Here is a 9703-nt window from a genome sequence, read left to right on the forward strand (position 1 = left end):
TGTTCAACATCCTTAATCATCAAGGAAATGCAAATCAAAACAACCCTGAGATTCCACCTCACACCAGTCAGAATGGCTAAGATCAAAAATTCAGGTGACAGCAGATCCTGGAGAGGATGTGGAGAAAGAGGAACACTCCTCCATTGTTGGTGGGATTGCAAGCTTGTACATCCACTCTGGAAATCAGTCTGGCAGTTCCTCAGAAAATTGGACATAGTACTACCAGAGGATCCCACAATAACTCTCCTGGGCATATATCCAGAAGATTTTCCAACTGGTAAGAAGGGCATATGCTCCACTATGTTCATAGTAGCCTTATTTATAATAGCCAGAAGCTGGAAAGAACCCAGATGTCCCTCACCAGAGGAATGGATACAGAAAATGTGGTACATTTACACAATGGAGTACTACTCAGCTATTAAAAACAATGAATTTATAAAATTCCTAGGCAAATGGATGGACCTGGAGGGTAGCATCCTGAGTGAGGTAACCCAATCACAAAAGAACTCACATGATATGTACTCACTGATAAGTGGATATTAGCCCAGAAACTTAGAATACCCAAGATACAAGATACAATTTGCAAAACATGTGAAACTCAAGAAGAATGAAGACCAAAGTGTGGACACTTTGCTCCTTCTTAGAATTGGGAACAAAACACTCATGGAAGGAGTTACAGAGACAAAGTTTGGAGCTGAGACAAAAGGATGGACCATCTAGGGACTGCCACACCAGGGGATCCATCCCATAATCAGCCTCCAAATGCTTACACCATTGCATACACCAGCAAGATTTTGCTGAAAGGACCCTGATATAGCTGTCTCTTGTGAGGCTATGCCGGGGCCTCACAAACACAGAAGTGGAGCTCACAGTCAGCTATTGATGGAACACAGGGCCCCCAATGGAGGAGCTAGAGAAAGTACCCAAGGAGCTGAAGAGGTCTGCAACCCTATAGGTAGAACAATAATATGAACTAACCAGTACCCCAAGAGCTCGTGTCTCTAGCTGCATTGGTAGCAGAAGATGGCCTAGTCGGCCACCATTGGGAAGAGAGGCCCCTTGGTCTTGCAAACTTTATATATGCCTCAGTAGAGGGGAATGCCAAGGCTAAGAAGTGGGAGTGGGTGGGTAGGAGAGTTGGGGGGGGGGGACAAAACAAAACAAAAAACAAAAACTCAAGACAATTACATAGATGGCATCTTAAAAAAAATCTGTTTGTCACAGTTCTAGACGCTGAACAGTCTAAAACCAAAGATGCTGCAAGTGAGAGCCTTCTTGTCCTAGCTACACATGAAAAGAAACACAAAAGCAAATCAGACAAACAGAGTGTAGCCTTTTTCTAAGGGTCTTAATCCTATCAGGGAAGAAGAATACAGATGTTCATGTCTCCTCAGAAAGACCCTACCTTGCATTGTTACCACAGTCCAAAATTTTTTTAAAAATCATACTATTACCCAACTCAAAAAGTATCAAAGGATTTGAATAGGTACTTATCCAGATAACATATTTGATAACCAAAAACTATGTTTTTTAGTTACTAAGGATATATATATATATATATATATATGCATATATATATATATATATATATGTATATATATATATATATATGTGTGTGTGTGTGTGTGTGTGTGTGTGTGTGTGTGTGTGTGTGTGTGTGTATGATGAGCTACTACCCTACTCCTAAGATAGCTGTGCTCTCAATACAGACAATAGCAAACAAAGTTTGGCAAAAACATAGAGAAACTAAAATATTCTCATGTGAATATAAAATGGAACATTCATTTTGGGAGCCAGTTTGGTAGATTCTAAAAGCATACCAAAAACCAATGCAAGTTCAAAACATGTGCCCACATAAGTAATATAATAAAAGTTAATGTAATGATAGTAAAAATGTGAGAATAACTCAATGCTACTAAGCTGATAAATAGGTAAATAAAATGTTATGTATAATGTGTGTGAGTGTGTGTGTGTGTGTGTGTGTGTGTGTCTGTGTCTGTGTGTCTGTGTATGATTCACACAATGAACTACTATTCAGCCTTGGATAGATTACTTATACAGAAAGAATGAACCTTTAAAAATGTTCATAGCAGCCTTATTTATAATAGCCAGAAGCTGGAAAGAACCTAGATGCCCCTCAACAGAGGAATGGATACAGAAAATGTGGTACATCTACACAATGGAGTACTACTCAGCTATTAAAAAGAATGAATTTATGAAATTCCTAGCCAAATGGATGGACCTGGAGGGCATCATCCTGAGTGAGGTAACACATTCACAAAGAAACTCACACAATATGTATTCACTGATAAGTGGATATTAGCCCCAAACCTAGGATACCCAAGATATAAGATATAATTTGCTAAACACATGAAACTCAAGGAGAATGAAGACTGAAGTGTGGACACTATGCCCCTCCTTAGATTTGGGAACAAAACACCCATGGAAGGAGTTACAGAGACGGAGTTTGGAGCTGAGATGAAAGGATGGACCATGTAGAGACTGCCATAGCCAGGGATCCACCCCATAATCAGCATCCAAACGCTGACACCATTGCATACACTAGCAAGATTTTATTGAAAGGACCCAGATGTAGCTGTCTCTTGTGAGACTATGCCGGGGCCCAGCAAACACAGAAGTGGATGCTCACAGTCAGCTAATGGATGGATCTTAGGGCTCCCAATGGAGGAGCTAGAGAAAGTAGCCAAGGAGCTAAAGGGATCTGCAACCCTATAGGTGGAACAACATTATGAGCTAACCAGTACCCCGGAGCTCTTGACTCTAGCTGCATATATATCAAAAGATGGCCTAGTCGGCCATCACTGGAAAGAGAGGCCCATTGGACTTGCAAACTTTATATGCCCCAGTACAGGGGAATACCAGGGCCAAAATGGGGGAGTGGGTGGGCAGGGGAGTGGGGGTGGGTGGATATGGGGGACTTTTGGTATAGCATTGGAAATGTAAATGAGTTAAATACCTAATAAAAAATGGAAAAAAAAAAACAAATAAAAGTAAAAAAAAAAAAAAAAAAAAAAAACAAAAAAAAAAAATCACCATGTGAAGTAAAAGACTCAAACACAAAGGTCACGGAATGCCACATAAGTCCATCTGCTTGAAATGTCTACAAGAGGCAAATCCAGAGAGACACACATAGATTAGTGGTTGTTAGTCAATGAAGGAAGAGGAAACAGGATAATTGCTAACAGGTGTGCTGTTCCTTTTTGTAGGGACAAACAGTAATTAAAATAACATAAGGTTGATTACTATATAGTTTCCTGAATATTTAAGACTATGAAGCTTGAATAAATCATAGCATATAAATTATTATGAACTATTTCCAAAATATTCAGAAAAGAACTTCATACTTGTGTCATATAGATTTAAAAATTGTGACAAGTTTTGATAAAGCTCAAGTAATTACATTTTTAAAATATACTACTTAACAAGCATACATAAAGCAACACATTGGGAAAAGGAGTCTCAGACTGTGATAAATTTTCAAAGTGTTCTTGGTGATCTCTCAAGGAAGTTCTCTATAAATCAGTCAACTACTGACTTATGTTTGCAACGATTGTCACTGCTGGTGAGAAATACTCAAATAAGCCACACCAAGCCCTTTTCCAAGCCTATCTGAGTTGCTAGCTTCAGCCTTAGCCTGAAGAAACAGGATTAATGAGTACTGAGACACCTTAGGCAAAGAACACCTCACCTCCATCCTAAAAATAAACTGTGCTAATTACAACCTAAGCAAATATTGTATAGTGGGTATCCAAGCTGTTGTGCAGGCTTTCAGACAGACCCTGGGCCTAAGTGACTCAAACTGGACATTATTAACCACTCTTCCATTGTCATCTCATTTCCTATAAGATACTCAGAAAAGGAAATAGAAGCATAGCAGATAAACCCTACAGAGAGAAGTCTGTCTCAAAAGAAAGGCAGTGCCTGCACAAGTGTGGTCTCTTCAGCATGTCTCTGGGCTTCACCATCCAGAGGTAGCTCTCTCATGTCTAGCAAAAGATGTGCTCAGATACCACACTGAAAAGAGGAACATATAACTACTCTGTATCTAAGACACTCAGGATGGTTACACTGCCTCTGCAGTTACAAAGTGACCTTGACATCTATTTCCTGAAATATAAAATGTCTGCTCAAGGAACCTCAAAAGACAGCACCCTCCTGCTTCGCTTCAGCGTTTAAAAGTTTGGAGAGCAGACTTAGCTTCCCTTTTGAAACCCTTCTGTATTCATATTCTGCTAAAAAGAAATTGTGTAATTCTAAGGGTCCCTTACATTTCTGGGTAAAAAGTAAGCATATCGGTATGCTACTCCATTCATTAAGAAAACAAATTAAAAGGATTAGAGAAGATAAGTAACCTTCACAAAACCCAATGCAGAGCCAGAGCCAAACAACCAAGACCGCCCAGGACACCTCTGAGGTGGGTCAGTATGCTGTAGCTAGGGTGAGCTTGTGCTGAGGTCATGCTTCAAAAGCAGCAAGACTTTTTTTCACTCTTGCAAAATACTTCTGTATACTTTTTTTTTAATAAGAAAAAGAGATGCTATGCGTGTGAACAAATCTCACAATTTAGTCACTATAACTACCCTAACATCCACATAAAAACAAGCCCTTGAAGTAACTTCCAAAAATCCCCCCTTATATTCAAATTGCTTGATTTATACAGTGTTCAGAAGATACAGATACAAAAATATAGATTACTCATACTATGCCAGGAATGGCATAGGTGATAAACTATTTCTAGTAAAAAGATAGACTATCTATTATGCATGTTAATTTTAGAAAGAGAAAATGTAAAGTTGGCACTGTACTGAGAGTAGAGGTGACCAGTCTGCTTTAATTGACCTGCATTGAGTCCAGCACTGTCATGACCTGACTGCGTGTAGTAGGGAAGGCTACAAACACATTGTCAGTCCTCATCTGTCCCTTCTATAATGTGAGATAATACCCACCATTCAAAGTCACCATTTTGTTAAGCAATTTGTCAGAACATTTCTTTTTTCAAACCCCACAACAACCCTAGAAATTTGAGTTTCCTAGTGCACACTCACATTGGGAAAATCATTACTGCATGCATACTACCAGAGCATCAGATGCTAGAGCAAGCCATTGACTTCTGGGAGGAGTCCTGAAGCAACGGGGCAATAGTCTTCCTTTCATTTACCAGGGAAATAACACTTCAGCAAGTTTCAATTAAAAGGTTGAGGGAAAAAATACAAGGAACTTGCACCTCATACCACATTTCATCAATACAGCATTGTCTGAACGAACTCCACTAGCAGGAAAACCACAAAAGAAAGACAACCCTGATACTGGTACATGCCTATTAGTGGACTTTACACAATTTTCACAAATTTAGTCAAATCTCCCAAATTCAGTCTGTTTCTCTTTATAGGAGGTATAGAGAGGTACTTTTTTTCAGTGGATTGTTGTAGGGTTTAAATAAACTGCTTAACAAAATGCTTAACACATTAGCAATTATTACTTTCACTTAGCATGTTCTCACATGACTTTCCATGCTTAACTGCTTTAGAGATCAATTTTCCGAGTCTCAGTCAATGCAACATAAAGACAGAGACACCACACCGTCAGACAGTTGCTGTCTGGTTCTGGAGCCCATTTCTAGCCAAGGAAACTGGGCCTGCCTGTAATTTTAAGTATCACAACAAGATAAATTTAACATACTAATTGTAGGTTACTTTTACTCTCTATTCAAGCCAGAAAAATCTAAAAGGAATAGCTTGGCTTGTTGAAGCTGTATAAATCACAGCTAAGTGATGGACTCACCATCCTGGGCAAGCTGTGCAGCTAGCAGTTGCAGTGAGGCTTCCTGAGCCAGGCTCATGTCTTGCAGTTGTCAGCTCAGAGCAGATAGTAAATTCCACCAGGCACCCCTAGCCCCCTGGAAGAGACAGGTCAGAGAGCACGTAGGCCAGAAGGGAGAGGATGATTAAGCCACTACTACCTCATTCCCTAAAGACTGATCAGTTTAAAAGGCACACCGTTCTGTCAGTCATATTGTGCCTAGTTGCTGATGCTCTATTCTGCCCCTGGGAACTGTCTAAAAACTCGCCGAACTGGCCACCCAGGGTTGCCACCTCTCCTTCAGGTCTGAACAACCTCTACGTGCTGGAACAATAAATTCCTCTTGCTTTTGCATCGGTCCCGGCTCCCTTGTTCACTCGACTGGTCCCAGTTAAGCTAAGACTCTTCGGAGTCTTATAGTCTAAGATCACACCAGGAAGAAATGGCCTTTTAGTGTCAAATTAGCATTTTGCAGAGATTAGTAACCAACTAACCACATGACAAAAACCCCTATAAGCTTTCACAGGGATGCTGAAAGTGACCAGAAAAGCAAAGGTCAGAAGGAAACGTCACTCTTACACCAGAAAGTCCCTGCCTTGCGACTTCCTCAAATGCATGTCTGATGGTGACCCAGTATTTCATAGGCACTCCAGGATGGATCAGAAGCGATATTAATGGGGATTTAAGAGATCTAGCAATTTTGCACAAGTATGAACCCAAAATGCAGAAGCCTCTGTTTGCAGAGAAGAAAGAACTCATTAAGGAGCTCTGGGTTCTGCACAATCCTCTGCAGCTAAGTCTGGTGTTTATTTTATACTCTCTGCCTTGAGATATCACTCCTCATTCAGACAACCTGCCCAGTGTTTTTTTAGATTCTGTACTGGGATGTGGAAGCATGAGTGGAGACTGACAGGAAATAAAACTGAAGAACCATGAAGTCCACTGCTCTGCCATCATTTCTTCTCTCACTACTATCAATGCCTAACTTCTAACTTAGGAGAGAAGACAGAGAAAAGTCAGACCACAGAATTCAAGCACAGATCACACTGTAATGTTTCTGGTGTCTCAGCTGCTTCAAGACTGTTTTTAACCTCAGGCATGCATGTCTCCAAACTTTCCAGTGGCCATGATTAAGGAAGAGCTCCTTGTAATCCAGAATGCTAATCAACACAGCTGTCACTGTGCACACTAGGTAACAGTGCTATAGGAGACCATTCCTTCTGAATTTCCAATGCCTGCAAAACTGGAAGAAAGCTGCTATGGTTCTGTGGTTATTGTTACAGAGCTACTGTAAAAATTCACAATGTTATTTCATAATACTGTACTTGGTCAATATGGATTTTCAACCTCTTTTCCAGAATCATTATGGACTCCCAAGCAAGCTGGGGTCATTCTTTTCTACTGCTCTTTTGTGTGTCTCACCTTTGATCTCTTACTTCCTAGCTGCTTCCCTATCAGCAAGTGTGCTTTATTTAGAAAGCACCCCCTTTTCTCAAGCTGATCTCTTCCCTGAGTTTCTCCTGAACCTATTAGTATATTAGTTATATACATAACTCTTATTCCCTGTTTCAGAAGCATGCCTATAGGACTTGCACATGACTTTGTAGGTATCTCTCCTCTACTAAAATGCCATCTTGTCAGTATTAGAGCATCCTTCATGTTTGTTCCAGGAATGCCTTGTAGAGAAGCATCAGCTTAGGAAAAAAAAATACCTAATGCCTGTTCTCAGTGTCTAATATATTCTCCTCTTTGCAATTTTCATTTTTCCCTAGTTTACCTTTTTCACTCACATGTATAAAACAACACGGAAGGCTGTATTTATAGTATAGTATTTATAACATATATTATATATTATGTTACATGTATGATGTGTTATATTAATAAATCCATATAATATATACAAATGCATGTTATATAAGTTACATATCATATATAAATAAAATATAATAGTTATGTGTAAATGATATATTTATATGCAATCATATATTATGCAATTATTATAGATTAAATATAGTATGATATAATATAGGCAATAAATACTATATTATTCAAAATGGATTTGATGATGTCTATTTAATCAAGATTTTAGTTGTTATTACAGTAAATGAACCTTAAGAAAAGCTAAGAGTCTATACAAAGAGCTACTTTTGTCTAGGTTAATAGCCATATCATGTGAGCTTGTCCTTACTGCCATTAAAAAGCTAACAGATTGGGAATAAGCATTCAGCTTCAGATTCTTTCCCATCACATGCCATAACATTGAAGAATCTACTGCCAAACCTCTCTGCAGATATTTCCAGCTTGCTCCTAACTCTCCTTCAAAATTAATGGTCACCACATCTCTCATCGGTTTTGATTTGTTTCTGACTTTACTAAACTGTCTTCACAACCTGAAATGAACTCATGTATGCCAAGTGAAATGGTACATGTGATTACCCACTAAGCTATCCTATCAGAAGAGATGATAAAAATTGTTCACCCTTTTACAGTGTGCTCATTACTGTTTAACAAATAATTAAAACAAAGTGTCTTCCCTAAAGTCAGAAAACAGGGCAGGAAAAGAATGTATAAATAGTCAAGTGAAGGAAGGTCAGAAAAGGGAGATCACTTCTGAATGCCATTGGGAAAATTCTAAGTGAGCTGTGAAGAAATGCAAATTTGAAAGGAAATGAAACTCAAGGCAAGTGTACATTAGTGACTGTAAGGAAAGGGACAAGATTGAGAAAAAGAAAAAAAGAAAAGAGAAGAAAAGGAAAGGAAAGAAAAGGAAAAAAATCTTCAAGAGGAATCAAGTTATGGCCCAGAAGGCAACGTGGCAAAGAACACACCATGCAGCATCGATAATTACAATATTTGTATTTATTTGCCTATCTCCCCTTAGTTCCTATCAGGGGCACTAATGTGAGGACTCTAATACTGTAATAATTTTAAAAAATGGCCAAAAGCAACTTGGAAAGTGTCTTAGTCAGGATTTCTATTCCTGCACAAACATCATGACCAAGAAGCAAGTTGGGGAGGAAAGGGTTTATTCAGCTTACACTTTCCACATTGCTGTTCATCACCAAGGAAGTCAGGACTGGAACTCAAGCAGGGCAGGAAGAAGGAGCTTATGCAGAGGCCATGGAGGAATGTTCTTTACTGGCTTGCTTCCCCTGGATTGCTCAGCCTGCTCTCTTATAGAACCCAAGACTACCAGCCCAGGGATGGTCTCACCCACAAGGGGCCTTTCCCCTTGACCACTAATTGAGAAAATGCCTTACAGTTGGATCTCATGGAGGCATTTCCTCAACTGAAGCTCCTTTCTCTGTGATAGCTCCAGCTGTGTCAAGTTGACACAAAACTAGCCAGTACAGGAAGGAAAGGATTTATTTCAGTTTCTGGTTCCACAGCATAGTCCATCGTTAAGGAAGTTGGGACAGGAACTTAAGCAGGGCAGGGACATGAAGAGACAGGAACTGAAGCAGAAACCATGGAAGAACAGCCCATACTTATACCTCATGGCTTGCTTAGCCTGCTTCTTTATATGCTCAAGGACAACTTGCCCATGGGTGGCTCTCACCACAATGTACTGGGCCCTTCAAATTAATCACTAATAAGGGAAACACACTACACACTTAATTAACTACAGGCAAATCTTATTGCAGCATTTCCGAATGATTCTAGTTTGTGTCAACTTGACATAAAACTGGCCAACACAATGCCCGAAGTTTATATTCTTTTCCCTTTCCTTTCCTTTCCTTTCCTTTCCTTTCCTTTCCTTTCCTTTCCTTTCCTTTCCTTTCCTTTCCTTTCCTTTCCTTTCCTTTCCTTTCCCCTTCCCTTCCCTTCCCTTCTCTTCCCTTTCCTTCCCTTCATTCACTTCTCTTTTCTTTCTCTTCTCTTC

At 39.5% G+C, this 9703-nt stretch overlaps 1 protein-coding gene across 8 annotated transcripts in view; it reads right to left on the reverse strand.

The window, feature by feature from the left end:
* Window positions 1–9703, reverse strand: part of Ccdc85a (coiled-coil domain containing 85A) — a 201551-nt gene that overhangs the window by 142023 nt on the left and 49825 nt on the right. The window lies entirely within an intron of this gene.

Source organism: Mus musculus, chromosome 11 (assembly GCF_000001635.26).
Source record: "Mus musculus strain C57BL/6J chromosome 11, GRCm38.p6 C57BL/6J".
Lineage (NCBI taxonomy): Eukaryota > Metazoa > Chordata > Mammalia > Rodentia > Muridae > Mus > Mus musculus.